The sequence below is a fragment of the Gekko japonicus genome, unplaced genomic scaffold (genome assembly GCF_001447785.1).
Source record: "Gekko japonicus isolate JY-2015 unplaced genomic scaffold, Gekko_japonicus_V1.1 scaffold498, whole genome shotgun sequence".
NCBI classification, from domain to species: Eukaryota; Metazoa; Chordata; class Lepidosauria; order Squamata; family Gekkonidae; genus Gekko; species Gekko japonicus.
In genome coordinates, this window is record NW_015177022.1 from 316,200 (window position 1) to 336,056 (window position 19,857).

Genomic DNA, 19,857 nt, shown 5'->3' on the forward strand with positions numbered 1-19,857 from the left:
TAGTAGTACCATAAAGACTAACAGAATTTGTATCAGGGTATGAGCTTTCGTGAGTCACTGCTCACTTCTCCAGATAGCAGAAGTGAGCAGTGACTCACAAAAGCTCATACCCTGATACAAATTTTGTTAGTCTTTACGGTGCTACTAGACTCTTACTCTTTTCTGCTCCCAAGTATGGGTTTAGGATTGGGGACTTCATACTCCTTGTACAGCTGATGGAATTTAACTCTCCTTACAATCTATTGTTTGTAATGATTTTTGTGAAAATTACGTTCTGATGTAATGGCAAGCTCTTAAACATGAAAGGATTCTAGTTCTACAGTCTTCTTTTTTCTGTATGCGTGATGAAGCTTAAATGAAGGCAAGCAAAACATTTCAGCTGGAGTTATCGACTGCTGGAACACACAAGAACTAGAGATAAAATGACAAGCCGGGGACACATTGAGCCCTTGTACACTTGGATAAAACCTTATGGTGATAGTGCCTGCCAATACCCAGCCTACAGCCACTTGTGTGAGCTCCCACTTACGCATGCAGGGAGGAGACGGAGTGCTGCATCCGAGGACGGGTGCCAAAAATAATGCTGCAGAGAGAATCCGACATGCAGCTACTGGAACAAAAGAGAACAGAGCGCAGCCGCCAAGCCAAGCTGTCTGCAGACCAGGCAGACAGATTCCAGAGAAGCATCCCATAATAAAATTGCAAGCTGCTAACGTCCCAGAGTAGAGTTGTTTTTGTGTGCTTGCTTAAGTAAAGGAGCTCATGGTTTTTCAGATGTCAAGCAATGTAAACTAGAAAGTGATGCAAACTACCTTTTTAACAATGCATTCCTAAGCAGAGTTCATACCTTTCTAAATTCAGTGTTGTCAAGGGATTTAGAAGAGTGGAACTCTGTTTAGGATTGCCCTGAAAATTATGTACTTCAGGCCTCAAGTCCAAACTCAATACAGCCCTTGATTAAGGGGCCTGAACTGGCTCTGGCTAAAAAGATCTCGGGGACGGGTTGTGGTAGTTGGCTGCCTGCAGAGATTACCTGGGTTGCAATGGCAGCATTGTGAAACAGGCAACTTCAGTAATTAGTTATTTGGTATTGCTAGGTAAAGGACTGAAAACAAGGGTGATCCTTAGATCTGAAAATGGCACTGCACAGGATCTCTTCCTTCCTGTCCTGCTCATTTCACACTTCTGGCCCTGTAAAATCTTCCTCAGTGGGTGGACCTGGATGCCTGTGGGAGGGGATGGCTTGCTTTGTTTTGCAAAACCATGTGGAGGTCAAAGGGCTGAACCTCCCCTCTCCTGTCCCAGAACAGTTCTGATGCAAATTAGGCCTCTGTGCAATTGCCATTCTGCTTAAAAAGACTGACAGATCTGTGATCTTGGGGAAAGGCAGGGTATAACTATCGAAATAAGCCAGCCAAATCTCCTTCCCACCCAGGGTGACCTTCCGTTTCATGATGAAGCAGCAGCTTGTATAGAAAAAAAACCACATAATCAGATTGTCCCACCACTGCACAGATGCTCACATGCCAAGAATGTGCTGTGCGCAAGCAATTCTGCACATGGGAGCTGTGGAAGGTCAACCGGCACACAGAGAGGAGAAAAATAGCTCTCTGCATTTATGTGCAGAACTGACAACTTATGCACTGATGGCAGGGTTGCCAGCCCCCAGGTACAAGCAGGGTTTCCCCTGGTTTTCAGGGCTTCTGCCCGCTGCCAGCAAGCTGGCTGGTGGGGGAAACCCCGCCCCCAAACAGCCACATCCCTGTGACATCCCCAACACAATGACATCACCTGCAAGTGACATCATTATGTCAGCAATGGTGCAGGGGATGCTCTGGTTTGAGAGCAAAACTCAATGGTAAATTTGTCCTCAAACCATAGAGTTTTGCCCTCAAACTAGAGTGTCACCATGTGACATTACCAACACGATGATATCACTTCTAGGTGGTGTCATCACATCGGGGATGTTGCACAACATCCCCTACCCCTCCAGGAACACCTCCCAAATTCTCCCACCAGTGACAAGGAAGGACCAGGCAACCCTAACTGACAGTTGGCTTGAGATGTTGCCTTGCATTTGGCCTGGCAAAGGAGGAGCAATCCAATCTACTTACCAGATGCATTGGCTTATTATTATTATTATTATTTCCCTCATGTATACCCTGCCTTTCTCCCCAGCTGGGTCCCAAAGAGGCAGAGGCAGGCAATGGGAAACCACCTCTGAATTCTCTTGCTTTGAAGACCCTGTGGGCTCACTATAAGTCAGCTGTGAATTGATGACAAAAAAGAAAGAAACGAAAGCTTTCATGAGTCAGTGATCACTTCATCAGATGCACTGAACTGATACATTTAAACTGCGATCACACACACACTAAATAATCCACTTTCAATCCACTTTCCAACTGGATTTTGCCAATTCACACAGTAAAATCCAGTTGGAAAGTGCACTGAAAGTGGATTGAAAGTGGATTATTTAGTGTGTGTGTGATCGCAACTTTAGATACACGTCAATGCATCTGATGAAGTGATCCCTGACTCCCAAAAACTCACTGGAATAACCATTGTTAGATGCTATTGGAATTCTGTTTTATTTGGCTGCTACAGACTAACATGTTTATCCATCTGGGACAAGCAATTAAAAATGTATACAATAGGCAATATTTTAAATGAAATCCAATGCTTTCCTATCTTGCACAACAGTAATATTGCCTGCAATGCTCCCTCTAAGCTGAGGAGTCCTGTGAGCAAGAATTCTACTTTGTGAGCTACTGGCACTGTGAGCGAGCAATTTGGCTACTGCATAAATTAGTTTGCTCTGGAGCCATCCTTCCTGAGCTAAGACAAAAACGTGTGAGCTGGAGACTAAAAAACTGTGAGCTAGCTCACCCTAACTCAGCTTAGAGGGAACACTGATTGCATGCACTATTCACATACAAAAATTGGTAGTACAGCTTTTAAGAAGGGAAACTAAATTCTACAGACATAAAGTGAATTGATGCACATATGCACATATGGTATGGGTGTACATGCTGCAAGTGTATGCTGTGAGGTTCCCCCACCCTTCCCTTTTTTTTTCATTACACAGACTCATTTATTTTATTCCTTCATTTTCCCTTTGAGAAGCATTTATATTTTCCTTTACAGTTTAGTCATGTGAAACCTGAAGTGAGATTCACACTTCATTTGTTCAAGGAAACCTCTTTTAAAAATGCTGTGCTTATTTTCAATTAAGTTGGTATCTAATTTTCTCATGGAAAAAAATAATAAGGTTGGCAACCAGCAATAAACCTGTCTGGGATATTTTATCTTGCCATTTAATTGCCAGTCAGCTATGGAGCAGAACAATGAGCTGAGTTTCAATAAGTACAAGTGTGCAGATCACCACAAGAGACTGAGCTAAGCATCTGCAGTTTAGGAAACACAAGAAAGAAGGAATGCCTTAAAAAATCAGAAAATGGCATAACATGGTAATTACTGCAGCTACTGTTACTATTATTATGAGAGCTTCGGAGTATATGATATATTATTAGTCCCAGTTTTTGGTTTGTAGCACAAAGCTAAGGGGTGTGTGCCTAGCAGAAACTAAGGCTTTGTTCTCAATGAGGCAGGAAACCCACTTGTGCCTGGACGGTGGGTTGGATCCAAACTAAATTTTGCACTGACCCTTTCATCTCTTCCTGATTTGCCTCTTATCCTGTTCCTGTCCCCCAGGAGGAGCTTTTCATTGGAGATCGAAGGGATGCAGTGGGATGAGGGAGCCAGGAACATTCTGTTCGCTAATAAAAGTGAGCAGAACCCCTGTGTCACTTGTGAAGGCTTGCAAGATGAAATGCACTTCTACCAAGACATTTTTCTAGACATTGAAAGCAAGTGTATGAGGGGAAATGGCTAGGCTCCCTAGCTTTGGTAGTGCCTCCCGTTTGGCTTGTGCAGACAACAACAGCTACAACATGAACTTTTTGGGTGGTGCCACTGGTTTGCCAGGCACCATGGGAACTCAACTCCCCACATGTGGGTGCATTTGCACCAAGCTTTGTGTGCCATCTACCTACTTTCTGGACAAGCTGCTGGCCCAATCCCCTCTGAATCACACCACTCTCCTGAAGATGGCCAATGGAGAAAGCCTGGACAGATCCAATCAGCCAATGGAAGGGCCCAGTAAGAGCAAGGCTGAGCCCTTTAGTATACACAACTTGTGTTGTGTGTAGTATGAAGGCTGTGTTAACTATGCAGAGTCTTGCTCTTGGCTTCTAGCCTGGCCTACCTTGTGAATTCTGATCTCAACCAAGCTTCCGTATAGCCTGACTTCCCTTCTGTATAGCCTAAGAGTAGACTTTCTCCCGGCCATAATGTTATCCTTCCCGTGTCCTATGAACTTGTTACTGACTCCTGGCTTGAATTCTGTTCTGCCTGAGCTGCCACACAGAGGCAACATTCACAGCTTGGTGGATTTTGTACATTGCAACTTTCACAATGTCTTCTGCACTGAATATATTATATCCCCCCCACACACACTGTTCAGGCTGACATCATGAGTGATGGAGAGTAAGCAACACTGCACTTAAGCTACGGGCAGGACACCAAAGCCCCAAAGCTTTCATCTTCATTTACCATGATTAGATGTGGCATGTCTTTTATCAACCTCTCTTCCCCAATATTCACTTTATTAAAAAGTCCATCATGCCAAGCCTCATAATGGAATTGGCAAGGAAGGAGAGTTAATTTATTGTGGCTGGAAAGGCAGGTAAGAGGAGGGAATAGGAAACATCTCCACAAGAGGACCTATAGGAGAGGAACCATAATATCTGGGGTTACATTAAACACAGAACATCACCTTACAAATGAGAGCAGCAAATGAAACATCAACGAATTCCAAACAAACAGTAGGACCTCATCTGTGCTAGGGTTCTGCCTTACCTTATGCATATTTACTTATAAGACAATCCTGCAAAACTGAATGGATCTGCAAGGCAGTGTGTCCAGAACTGCAAAGATACAACCAGCCAGTGTGGCATAGTGGTCAGAGTGTGGGACTAAGATCTGTGAGCCCCAGGTTTGAATCTCCACTCTGCTACAGAAGCTCACTGGGTGACCTAGGGCCAGTCACACACTCTCAGCCTCACAGGGTTATTGTGGTGAGGATCAAATGGAGGAGGGGAGCATGATGTATAGGGTTGCCAGAGCCTCCCTGGCAGGGGATGGGGAGCAGGGTTGCCAGATCCAGGTAGGGAACCTCCTGGAGTTTGGAGATGGAGCCACGGGAGGACAGGGACCTCAGTGGGATACAATGCCATAGAGTCCACCCTCCAAAGCATCCATTTTCTCCAGGGGAACTGCTCTCTGTAGTCTGGAGATGAGCTGTAATTCTGGGGGATCCTCAGATCCCAACTGGAGGCTGGCATCCCTAATTGGGGGGTCTCCATTGGCATCTCCACTGGGGAGGTAAGACTGGTATACATATTTAAATTATAAATAATAACAGTACTTAAAGTTATGGCATACAACTTTGGCATCTTCAGTGGCCCTTCGTTCTCCAGATAGTGGTCTAGGGTTTAGAACAACATCTTTGCTACACGGATCAAACTCCTCACAACCTGTCCAGCTACACCCTCAGCTAGCACTGTCTTGTTATAAGAACTCTCCAGCTGTGAATCATACACACTGTGGCACAGCGAGTTGCATGAAGCTGTCACCTATGGAGTCAGACCATTGCTAGAGTTGCCAATCCCCAGGTGGTGGCTGGAGATCTCCTGGGATTACAACTGATCTTCAGAGGACAGAGATCAGTTCGGCAGGATAGAATGGTCACTTTGAAAAGTGGAGTTTCCTTTATATCCTCTTGAAGAAAAGGTGGAGTTGGTCTCGGAGCAGCTTACAATCGCCTTCCTCTCCCCACTGTGCTTGACCCAAGGTCACCCAGCTTGCTTTATGTGGAGGAGTGGGAAATCAAACCCATTTCTTCAGATTAGAGTCCACCACTCTTAACTGCTACACCAGACTGGAAGTTCCTCCCCTCCCCAAATCTCACACTCCTCAGGCTCCACCCCATAAATCTCCAGGTATTTCCCAACTCTGAGATGACAACTCTATCCATCTACATCAGCAGTGCCAACCCTGATTGGCAGTGGTTCTCTAGGATCCAAGGCAGAGAAAGGCCTTTCCCAACACCTGCTGAGATTGCTTTAATGAGACAAGTTGGAGACTGAACTCTGGAACTTCTGCCTACAAAGCATATGCTCCACCACTGAGCCACAACTTCCTCTCAAAATATGCTGCACTTTAGTATTATAGGCTATGAATGGCAGCAGTCCTCTGGGGCAGAGAAGGGTCTTTCTTGATCTCTCTGAGATCCAGGGGTCATTTGGGGGGGGATGCGGGGGGACGCCATCCCCCCAGGTGAGGTGCGGGAGGGCGGGGCCTGGAGCTCCCTGCTGGTCCCCGCTGGAGGTCGCTGCCGGCTGTGGGGAGGACACACTTCCGGTGATGTCAGGGGGTGTGGCATATGCTAATGAGTTATGCTAATGAGTCCCCCTAGCTCTTTTTCTACGAAATGACCCCTGCTGAGATCTTTTACCTGGAAATTCCAGGAATTGAACCTGAGGTCTCTTGTTTGTGAAACACAGACTCTACTACTGAACCATGGCCCCACTGGAAAAAAATTAACATATACAGAGTCCATCTAGGTCACTACAACTACTCTGCCTGGCTACACGTCCTGGGCAGTGTTGCAAGCAAGGCCATCCCTCCCATATTTGTGCACCACAATAGTCCTTTGTATCTCGTTGTCAGAGACCTGGATAAAATAATCCAGTTTATTATCAAGATGTGGGCCCTAGAATGAGCAGGAATCCCCCAGACGTCATCACATGGGAGAAGCCCACCTGCTGGAAGGCTCCAATCAAAGGGCTTTTATCCTCCAGAAGCAATTTCACACCCAGGAATGATTGAGTCAAGTTTGCTGGTTAATGATCTAACACTGTAGACTGTTCTTCTTTATTTAGCCTACTCCAGTGATTCGGTCTTGTATCTTGGGAAATATTGTCAAGCAGCTGCTGCTCAGCATTTGTTGGACCAGTCTGAGGTAGCTCCTGTCCCAGTAACTCAGCCTTTCCATTTATACGCTTCTCCCCAAGTTCAGTACCCTGCACACTTGACTCAATCTCATTATGGATCTTACTCCTCACTGCTGCAAACCCTACATGGGCATCTCAAGCACCTCCAATGTTGCAGCTGGTTTTGTAGCTGAGGTGGCTTCCCCAGCTTCACAGCTGGCCTCTGTTCTGGTCATTTGCCTTTATGCTGAATCACTTAATCATGACTTTGGATCCCCAGCTTCTTAGCTGGTTTTGGTTTGGATTTTTTTCCCATTCACCGCAGACCAGCCTCCCTTCTTTCCTGTCCCAGATCACAGCCCAACGGACTCTTCTTTTCAGCAAAAGGCAATGTATGTTTCACCCTTTATTCCACCTGCTGGGTGACCTCAGGCCAGTCACAGTTCTCTCAGAGCTCTCTCATCCCCACCTACCTCCCAAAGTGACTGTTGTGGGGAAAGGAAGGGGAGGAGATTGTACACTGCTTTGAGACTCTTTAGGGTAGAGAAAGGGGGGGGGTATAAAAACCAACTCTTCTTCTTCTCTTAATTCACCCCAGTCAGGCAACAACCAAATACAGCATTGCCAGGATTGTGTTACTGTATTGCGACGTAGTTCCATGTTTAATGCTCTCCCCTGCATTTCATTTTTCTAGCCTTGTACCTTGTTAGGGGAGTAAAGATTATTTCTTTTGAGATTCAGGGGCTGCGATCACACTGGAGGCTTGGTGTGATCTGGCTGTGCCTCTGTTTGTGGTGGTTTAAATAGTTGTGGGAAGTTTTGATCAGACATCCTACCCTGAACTGGCTTCACTGCGTACTCACCCCATGGCTGATCATTCAGATTGTTGCAGCATTCTTTTCCCCCCCCTTTCACCCATGTGCATAAGCATGTATCCAAAGCTCCGGCTCCTTTTTGACAGCTCCACAATCCCTCTGCCAAGTACTCTGCCCCCTCTCAGCCTCCTTCCCTTTGCCTCTCTTCCATGAAATACATGGGCGGGGGGGGGGGGGGGGGGGGGTTAGGTGCAGATTTACATGAGAGTAGTCCCATTGACTTCAGTGCATTTATCCTTGTGTCAGTCATGAGATGCTCTCAGACTCTGAAATAGAAACAGGATGGAGGGGTGTTGGGGAGGGGATTTGTCACTCGAAAACCACTGCCCCAGGGACTCCTGATCCAGAATTACTACTTGGCCATGGTGATTGACGACGCCAGGGTGATTATGCACTTATGTGAACATTGCTACCTGATTTTTTAAAAAAGAAGGCAGAAATGGAAGGAAAGGTTCTGACTTCTCAAATGGCTTGACTTTCCAAGAGGGGAGTTCAGACAGCCAGAAATGCGGGATGAATGCGTGGGGATCCGTTAGCACCAGAATTCAGCTACTGTCTATTTACTCCATCTCCAACTCGTCTTACGACACGGTGAGTATGACTGGGGAACATCTGCCAGATGCAGCTGTGTGAACCAGCCGGTTTAATCTGTTAGGGAAAAGCGGCTATATGGGGCCGAACTATCTGTCTGACCGCAGCCTCTGCTTTGTTTTTCCTTCTTAATTGGGGTGCTGTGCCAAATTGAGTCCCAGGTATACATCAGTCTGCTTGCCTCATATTAATTTTCCTGGTGACACAGTCCGGTGCTACAAGTGTCGAGGACACTTTGCAAGTTCTAGGTCCAACATGTGTACTGATTTGGATAACAGCACACAAACAAGCATCTGGCCCCTCTGCTATAAATAAAGACACTTAAAGGAGAGGGAGATATAACTGTCTGCTCATGCTGACCAAGAGACCTTGCCAGGATGCTGTCTGTAGAACAAGGAGATTTCAAAACACCTTGACCTCGGCCAGGAGAAATTAAATCCAGCCTCGGGAATAGAGTTAAACTGTCTCTAAAAGGCTGACTCTACAAAATCCTTTGTCAAACATCCCCAAAGGGAGTTCTGGGTTTCACTGAGCCGTCTCACTGCCAACACAGGCTATTTAAGGAATACTAAAAGCGGGAACCACTAGTAGAACATGGAGATTTATTTCTTACATATCCTACCCTTCATCCACGGGAATTCAGGGCAGGGCAAACAGCCTTCTCTGCATTTTATTCTCACAACTACCCTGTGAGGTAGGCTGAGAGGAAGCATAATGCACTTGATCAGAAAACAATGCATATCCCCATGAACCGTTATCAAAATATTTCTGCCGTATTTTGGCAGTTTGACAGATAAACTGTTAACACGTCTGCTGAACAGAACTTTGATATACTGAAATGATTTGCAGGCAGCTGGGCTGTAATGTGTTAAACTGCTCTAACACACTCAAAGTGCTCTGTAACGGCACTTCCCCAGCAGTGTCCTTCTCATGAGCTCAGTGGAGACTGAAGTTCTGTATGCACACTAGGGATGCTCCTGAAATTCTCCTCGCACAGATTTCTTCCCAAATTTTGGAGTTTTGGATTACTGGGGTCTGTTCTCGAAGTGGAATCTATGCATTTGATTTTAAATACAATGTACTTGATCAGAAAACAATGCATATCCTCATGAACCGTTATCACAATATTTCTGCCGTATTTTGGCAGTTTGACAAATAAACTGTTAACACGTCTGCTGAACAGAACTTTGATATACTGAAATAATTTGCAGGCAGCTGGGCTGTAATGTGTTAAACTGCTCTAACACACTCAAAGTGCTCTGTAACGGCACTTCCCCAGCAGTGTCCTTCTCATGAGCTCAGTGGAGACTGAAGTTCTGTATGAACACTAGGGATGCTCCTGAAATTCTCCTCGCACAGATTTCTTCCCAAATTTTGGAGTTTTGGATTACTGGGGTCTGTTTTCGAAGTGGAATCTATGCATTTGATGTTAAATACTGATTTTCTTAGCGCTGGCATGTGTAACCTCTACTATTATATGTTTTTGTTATGAATACTCTCAGGGACTTACTTCAAAGAGCCAATTACATAGAGAATAGTATATTTATATGCTCACACATAAAGGTATGAATTAGGGTAGATGTATGGTTGGAGCTGCGGTGGCTCAAGTGGTTCGTTGCAAAATGAAACACAACAAAGAATATGACCACAATATAACCCATACAAAATTAACCACAGAAAATCCCTCTTGACTCCACGCAGACCTATTATCAAGTTGTTGCGAAATGAAACACACAACAAAGAACATGGCCACAATATAACCCATACAAAATTAGCCACAGAAAATCCGTCTTGACTCCACGCAGACCTATTATCAAGTTGTACAAAGCCTTCAAGAGATCCTGAGGCAGCTACCTCAGAAGCTGAAATCTCTGGACCTCATAAAACTTCCAATCAAGAAGTCTTAAAGGGCAAGACACACTGCTGATCCCACACATACACAGTTTCCACTCCCTTTACTCCATTTGTGACTCCTCCCCATGCATTATTAATGTGCACACAAATGCTGTTGAAAGATTGTAAAAGGGGGATCATAATGAGACTACATCAAGATTCTTTTTGCATAGTGTTTCACTAATGCACAGGAGCCCATCAGTAAAACACTGCACAAAAAGAATCTTGAAAGGAACAAGTGTGCAGATCTGAGCTTGCTGGAGCAAGGCTGAGCTTAAAGAACAAAACAAACCCTGAAAGATATATAGAGAGGGGAGCTATACCTCTTTTGGGGAGCCATTTTATTGCCTGAAAATCAGAAATGTATTTTCCCATTTTCTAAAAATAAATAAATCTCTTTTTTCAAATGATAGCTGTTATGCCACAAATCTAAAAAATATTGTTTTAAACAATTCTTTAGGGGGGCAAAGTATTGACCTAGATGTGTGTGCAGCAGTCTGTCCAGCCACACTGGCCCCCTTACAGTTCCACAGGGCACATAAGGCAGAGACGTTCCACCAGGCATTCGGTTGAGGACAGTGATGACTACATCCTGACACTCCCACCTCCCTGCCCTTCCCTGTGAGGCAGCAGCACTACTAGGATTTCAGCACCATCTCTAGTTAAACTGCTGAGTTTTATTGGTTTTAATCTGTATTAATTGATGTTTTATATGATTGTCTTGTGCACCGCCCTGAGCCCAGTTCTTCAGGGGAGGGCGGTTGAGATAAGCAGGGGTCATTTCGTAGAAAAAGAGGTGCAGGAGCTCATTAGCATAACTTATTTGCATATCCCTCACCCCCTGACATCACCGGAAGTGTGTCAGAAGGCAACACCCACCGCTCAGGCTCCACTGGACTGTTTTGGATTGCTAGCTATTGGGGGGGGGGACAGGCAGATCTGTCCTCGCAGAGGAGGGAGGGCTTGTACCTGAATAAAACTTGGTCTTAAAGGTGCCACTGGACTGTTTTGGACCGGGGGGGGTGCTCTACAACTTACCTGGCTGCTTCTTGCTCTGACTGAGGGCTGCTGGGAGCAGGGGGTGGGGCTTGTTGCCCGCCCCCTGGGCTCTTTTCTGCCGGAGCTCTGCTCCTGTGCGCTCCTGCAGGAAATGACCCCTGATGATAAGGTCCTGAGGTCAAGCAGGGACCGAATAAGTTTACTTCTACAGCAATCAGATGATTCAAACTCATATCAGAAGAAAGTTGCAGTGTTAACAAGAAGGTAATTCGGATGCTTGATTTGCAGAACATATTTCCTGAGGATGGTATGGTAGTGATATATCACCCTGCTGGTCTTCTGGGTCCATCAGAAACAGCAATTGCTTTGGCAAGCTACAAGCACTTTGGCAGCTGACAGATGGGAATGTTAGTATGATGTCGTCTCCAGCAGCTGCGTCTATGGTTGCAGCAGAGCCTCTGGCTTTATTTTCATTCTAGGTTGCTGGAAGATGAGATAAAATGTTTTGGCTGGTTCCTGGGCTTACCTGTCATCTCACGTTATGCATAGATGTAACAACATTTTCGGAAATGCAGGAGGCATAACTGCAGTGACGTCACTGATGGTGCTGGCAATTTGGTGGCTGCCTTTGTAACATTTCTACATCATTTATATGTAAGTGACATCAAGTCAGGTGTAAATTTTAGCAGCAATAAACCCACTTCATTTCATTAGTATGGGGGGGGGGGTCATCTGAAGTGGGGATAACCCTGGCGGAATGTAGGCTTCTTGACAATGTGGCCATGAAATTTAATAACATCTTAAAGGTATTTATCTGCTTGCAATTTATTTTTTATTATATCCATCCAGACTTGAAGTTCTAGAGCAGAGATTTTTAACTGAACCCATATGACCCTCCAGGGGGTGATCTACAAACCTTAGAAGGCATTCAGAACTTTGGTAGACAAACTAGGGACATTCAAGATTTTAGACAGCCCCTTATCCTTACCTGCAATGACTGACAGCATGCAGAGGAGAGTTCTTAATACTGCTCACCTTGCTGTGAAAATAAAATCCCAGATCCTACATATCCCCTTCAGGCTCTTTTAAAAGTTGCACACACCGAATAGGAATCAAACCAACTAATAAGATACTGGTGGATGGCCATCAGGCAAAAGGGACTCATTGGATGTATGCTGGAGATCTGTGTATTGTATATATATATTATAAATATATCTTTTTTTAAAATTGCCTTGTCCGGAGTGCCTTGTCTGGAGTCCTAATTTCTTACATGCAGCTTGGGGGACATTTGATGATAATATTGTGTGCTTGGGAAGTGGCAGTAGTATAAAGGTTAAGACTCACTGTTCTAGATAAGGTGGAAAAGATCATTTACATACATAGATAATAGAAAAGAGCAAGAGTCCAGTAGCACCCTAAAGACTAAAAAAATATGTGGCAGGGGATGAAAATTCTTGAGGGACTGCTCACACTTCTTCACCAACTCATGAAAGCTCATACCCTGCCACATATTGTGTTAGTCTTTAAGGTCCTACTGGACTCTTGCTCTTTTCTGTTGCTACAAACAGACTAACACAGCTACCCATCTTGATCTATCCACAGATAAAGGAGAGCAGGCTGTGTGAATTGGGATAATCCAGCAGAAGGCAATTGTGAATCTGTTTAGAAACCCATGGAGAACAGTAGATTGAGATTGGTCCCAATTCAAGTGCTGATTTCTGTAACATTTCCCATTGCCTGTTGCAGACTAGGATTGCACGTTGGGAATTTATGCATCCAGCACCATGCAGGTGAGCATGCATTCCTAGTCTCCATGTGGGCATAACATCATATGACACTTGGAACAGAGTTGATCCATCTTGGAGTCACAATATTAATAACTGAGCACCGTTGTTTTTAATGATGTTGGATGTTTTTCTTATGTATTTATGTTTTAATCATGGCATGGATGTACCTTGCCCTTGTGAGCCGCCCTGAGCCCATCGGGGAGGGCGGGATACAAATATGAAAAATAAATAAATAAATATAAAATAACACCACCACTGTTTGGGAGAAGGAAGGATCACATCCATTGGGTGAACTGTGCATATATATTTTACTGATGATTCTTTGGCTCACATAGGCCCCGGTCACATGAGAGGTTTTGGGCCGGGAGAGGGACGGATCGGGAGCAGAGCAAATGGGCATGATCCCACTGCAACATCTGGGAAGCGTTGCGCACCCGTCCCCGATCCGGCCTTTTCGCCCAAAACGCCACGGCAAAAATAAACCACCTACCGAGGTGGTTCTTCCGGCAAGTCCGCATCAAGGCCGGCCGTGGTATCACCGGCACGTCCTTCTGCCGGCACATCCCCGGCTCCTGGCCGAACTGCACATGCTCAGACATGCGCAGTTCGGCAGCCTCCCCCTCCCGACCGTGGCTTCCTCCCCGGCATCTCATCGTGCCAGGGAGCAACAGCGCCGCGGCTCAGGGGATCCCGCCGCGGTGTCTTTATTTTGGTGTGGCTCTGATTAGCCGCACTTTGTCCGGGTTTTTTTCTGCCGTGTGGCAGGGACCATATAGTGCCATGTGAAAATCTCCATAACACGAGGAACACTGCTATGGAAACCAATGTGTGAACAAGGCTATGATTATGATTAATATTTGCTAAATTACGTGATTTTTTTTTAAAAAAATTATTTACATGTGATTTGTATACCGCCCATGACCCCTAATGGGTCTCAGAGCAGTTCACAGAGTACTACAGCGTAGTAGTTAATCCTACCTAGGGCCACAATGCAGTGAGGGGAGGGGGTAGCCTACCAGCACCCTTTTATTCGGCATCATCCTTTCTTCTCTGGCAGCTTCCTTTGTTGTTCCGATGATCCAGACGGCTGTCGGCCGGGCTCGAGCAGGCTGTCTCGGTTTTTTCCTCCCCCGGAGCGGCGCGTCTTTGGGTGCAGCTTCGGCCAATGTCCTGATGGCTCCTGCCGTGCTGCATCCCACGTCAGCGCGTTGAACAGTGCCATCCTAAGCAGGAAAGTTAAATTCGAGTTCAATAGCACCTTAGAGACCAATAAGATTTTCAGGGTATAAGAATTCAAGCATCAAAGCTTCCTCTCTCCATCAGACATTAGCTATTATGGGGATCTCTGAGTCTTTATATCCCAGTTTGAAGGTGGAAGGGGTGTTGTAAAGAAGGAACTCAGGATGCAAAGGTACAATTCTAATTTATTGACCATCAATTAATAGAGTACTCAAACCCAAGAGTCAAAAGTTTAGAGATGCTAAGACACTCACCTGGATAGGGAAGATCAGAGAATCGAGATTTTAGAAGTCCAAAACAGAGTCAACAATTTATGATTCAGGGGAGTTGATGAAGATTTTGGCAAAACAAATCTAGAAACCTGTTTCCGCAAAGTGTTACAAGACTACGTAAAAATTCAAGGAGACTTCCTAGACATTGACCAGATATACAGAGTTAAGCTGCATCACACTACCTTGTGATATCCTGATTAAATTCATGGATAAAAAGACAAGAGATACTATATTAAAAAAACAGAGAGACACCCCCCTCAAAATTGCTGGCAAAGAGAGACAGATTTTTAAAGACTTACCCAAGACTACCCTGAGCCTGCTTGTGGGGAGGGCAGGGTATAAATCAGACAATAAATAAATAAAATAAATAAATAGGAATGAGGAAAAGAAAAGACTTTGATTTTGTACAACAAATTCTGCAAGAAAAAGAAATAAGATGCTGTTGGAGAATCCCATGTGCCTCAGAAGTTTCGCTACCTAAGGGCAGAGGACTAATTTCAAGAGCTGAACAAGCTAAAAAATTGGCAGAAGACTAAATGGGGGACACTCAGAAAGATCCTGAAAGTTCTGAGGACAAAAATGTGGTTCGTGCCCATCCCTACATTCAATACATATTCCATGTTTTACTGTAGAAGAAGGAAAGTAGGTTTTTATACCCTGCTTTTCTCTACCTTAAGGGCTCTCAAAGTGGCTTACAATCTCCTTCCCTCCCTCCCATCAACAGGCACCTTGTGAGGTAGATGAGACTGAGTGAGTTTTGAGAGAAATGTGACTGGCCCAAGGTCACCCAGCAGGCTTCATGTGCAGGACTGGGGTATCAAATTCAGTTCTTCACATCAAATTCACCAAAGCTTAACCACTACACCATGCTGACTCCTTAATAGTTCAATGGTCAAGGGATTGGGCTGCCAAACTCCAGGAGGGTATGGGGAAAGGCGGTGCCTCAGGCATGTCGGACCCTGGCCATATAGGGCTTTGAACAAATTAACAAATTAAAGATAATATCGCTGAACATAAATGGACTCAATTCCCCTTCAAAATGATCTAAGATCTTCAACTGGCTAAAGAAGCAAAAACTAAATATAATATGTGTCCAAGAAACTCATGTAAAGAAAGAATATGAGCTACTTTTAAAAAAGAAGAAATTGGGCAATGACTATATAGCCTCATCAAACAAAAAGAAAAAAGGTGTCATGATCTATATAAGAAATCAACGTATTTATTATAAAAAAAGAAAAGAAATCAATGTATTACAGTTGTGGAAGAACTAAGAGATTCGGATGGAAGATATATCCTGCTAAAAATCTGCTTCCCTCATAGCAAGATTTCTACACTTGTATCCATTTGGAAATATTTATTTATTTATTTACACTTGTATCTATTTATGCTCCTAACAATGCTAAAGACATTAAAAAAATTTCCCCCAAGTTTTACTGGACTTTCAAGAAGGGGTAAACAAAAGACCAATTGAAGCTTTTCAGCAGAAATGGAAAGAATATTACTCATATTATGGTCAAGGTTAGTAACTGGTGATAAGACTGTATTAACTGATACAAAAAGTTGGCATCTCCTGAAATAACTACAGAGACAGGGAGAAATATAGTCATTACTATGTTATGCCGATAGAGGTTTGTTGTGTTGTGTCATCATTACTAATGTATAATACTTTTAAATAGTTTTTATATGTGTCACAAACAAACAAAAAGTTTAAAATATTATTAAGTAAGCAATATATAGAGTGTACCTAAAGAAAAAGAATAATAAATGTTACTTTAAAAACTGCTGATGATTAATGACTTTCTGATTTTTTGATACCCCTCCCTATATAATAGCATAACATATATATTTAAGAAAAGTTTAGAGATGCTGTATTTTTTTCCATCTCTTCTCCCACTCACCAGAAGATTGAGCTGGTGCTTGAACATCCAGTTAGGCCTGCCAAATCTCGCCAAATTGCGGCGGGAGATAATTGATATTGTGCTACACACTGTCCGGGGTTGACACCTCCAATCCCACACTCAGGGCTTTTTTTCTGGGGGAATATGCCAGAATGGAGTTCCAGGCAGAGCAACGTTGCCAGAGCGACGCATAGCATCCAGTATACAGATTGAAAACTTCATTTCCCTCTGGAGAGTTCTGGCACCACTTTTTCAAAAAAAGAAAAGAAAAAGAAAGCTCTGCCCACACTTATCTCAAGGAACTGCAAGCCTCACTGAAGACATGGTGCACCAGAAAGTCCCGAGGCTGGGGAAGTTGTCTGTCAAGTCATAGCAGGGCACAGCCTTGGTGGAGTCTGCTTGGGAGTCAGCCAGTTTGAAGGAGCCCAGCTGGCTCTCGGTGGTGCGTTGAACAGCAGAAGCCAACCCACCCAAGTTCTTACCAGAAATGACCCTGGCACTGAGACCCAGGAGAGCTCTGACAAAGGGGCAGGGAGAGCAGGCAGCACTGACCTTAGAGGAGGCTGGGTGGGGCAGCCAGCTCTTTAAAAATGTCCAGGGGGAAGGGCCACTGAGCACACCAATCCAAGGCAAGGATCCACTGGGTCAGTTGCCTGTCACTCTCCAAGACTGGGTTGGGGAGGGAGGATCGTCTGAGCCCAGGGTTGGCCTTCCCTTGGGGAAGCATTTAAAAGGCATGCCCAGGAACAACCAGGGAGGAAGAGCCAGATCCATTCCCAGCCAGGTGGGAACAGGTAATAGGCAGGGCAGAGTGTGGAAATTGGGTGAAGAGAAATCCCCTCCTCTTGCTCTGTTCTGAGGCTCTATCCTGGGACACTTGCCCAACTAAAGCAACCCTGCAGAGTGAGACAGCCCTGGACCCAGACCTGAACTGAACCTGACAACCCACAAACAAACATAATACCAAACAGCTGAGGGAAATTAAAAGCCTCACCCTACAAATCCTAAAATTGTGGTCAGGAATCCTCCATAGAGAACTCAGAGAACTAACCCTCAATTCTCCTCACATGTACTGAACCCCACAAAAGAATGAAGAAGCTCCTCTCCAGTGACAGGAATTGCCACACAGCCCAAAACTTTCCTACAAAAAAAAGCCAGGGAAAGGGGCTTAGTAAATAAACTAGGGCAATGCCCAGTCAACATCCAAAATGCAAATCTCCAGTTGGAAAAGCAGCAGCTAAGCTCCACTGATCATCTACAGATGAATTGGGCATTTTATAATGAACAAAAATGAATAAAATCCATCCTTTGGTCCATTCTGACAACGCCTTGTCTATAAACAACTTTTATGTTGTAAATCCTGCATGTATAATAGACATAAACATCCACATAAGGTCTGGCCGTGTCACTTGAAGGCACTTGCACTAAATCTTTGACAAGGCGAGCTGCAAAATGGCAGCTTTCCCATCAGTGTAAGCCAGAAGAATTAGCTTCATTTATTGACCAGAAGCTCTCTGAAATAATAAACCATCTTAGCCCCTCACAGCTGTTTCAGCAAGGTCATCAACTTCTATAACTGAGAGATGAGCCCTCTCAGCATTCTCCTCAGTGGGAGAAAGAAGTAACGGAGTCACAAAGGCCTAGGAATAAAAATTCATGGAATGGTGGCTCACCTCTGTGTCTACCATATCTTTATTCAGCCCTTCCTTCAAGGAACACAAAAATGGACATATGGGGTTGGATCCAACCAACTTTTTTGTTGCTGAAAAAGATAGGAAGGGGCCCATTGGACCACCAAAAAAGGCTATGCTGCAATGCTTCCTTAGAGGGAACACTGATGCTGGGTATCATGGGACCTGGGGTGTGTGTGTGTCAGGTCTTCTACTCTAGCAGGGAGGCCTCCTGGCCCCAGGTCTACTATTCTCTACCATCACTGGTCATAAGAACATAAGAACATAAGAGACGCCAATGTTGGATCAGGCCAAAGGCCCATCCAGTCCAACACTCTGTGTCACACAGTGGCCAGAAATACCAGTGCCATCAGGAGGTCCAGCAGTGGGGCCAGGACATTAGAAGCCCTCCCACTGTTGACCCCCCCAAGCACCAAGAAGACAGAGCATCACTTGCCCCAGAGCCCCTAGCTATACCTTGTGGCTAATAGCCACTGATGGACCTCTGCTCCATATGCTTATCTAATTCCCTTTTGAAGCCATCCATGCTTGTAGCACCCACCACTTCCTGTGGCAGTGAATTCCAAGTGTTAATCACTCTTTGGGTGAAGAAGTACTTCCTTTTATCCGTTCTAACCCGACCGCTCTGCAGTTTCATGGAGTGCCCACGAGTTCTTGTATTGTGAGAAAGGGAGAAAAGTACCTCTTTCTTTACCTGCTCTTTCCCATGCATAATCTTATAAACCTCGATCATGTCACCCCTCAGTCGTCTTTTCTCCAAGCTAAAGAGCCCTAAGCGCTTTAACCTTTCCTCATAGGGAAAGTGTTCCAACCCTTTTATCATTCGAGTTGCCCTTTTCTGCACTTTTTCCAAAGCTATAATATCCTTTTTAAGGTGTGGTGACCAGAACTGCACACAGTATTCCAAATGAGGTCTCACCATTGATCCAATCCATGGTTCTTCCTTCCCCTATTGCATCCTCACAATTAGAAATTTATTTTTTTCATTTCATTTATTATTTTTAAATACTTTTTGGCTTCATAGATTTATTTGTCTTATGTGCACATGTGTTATGGGTTTTATATGACATTTATACATGGTATTTTTATACGGTAGTTATACATACCAGGAATGACATTTATATATGTGTGATGCATAAAGCTAATTCATTGACACACAACAGTGACAAATGTGCACATTTTATGTGGCAAATTCAGTGTGACTAATATTATTACCCACTCTTTAGTAAAATTAATAATTAGCTATTTATAGCTAGCTCCTTCTTATCTTCTTCCTAAAGGTTTATGTTCAATTGTGAGTCCTGAAATTAATGTACGATTAGGTACTGATTAATGTGTTGATGGCTTTTACTTGGTTTACATATTAATATTGTGTTAAAAATAATTTTGAAAAAGAAACAGAATCACAGAGGTTAACACTGGATGAATGATGAATCATACAGGCTGCGTTCAGACGGGCAGTTTCATCCACTACCATTGCTGTTCTCTTACAGATTTAAAGTGCATGATCAGACAGCAACATCTGTCTGTCATGCCGCAGTTATCTGAGGCTTGTCCCTC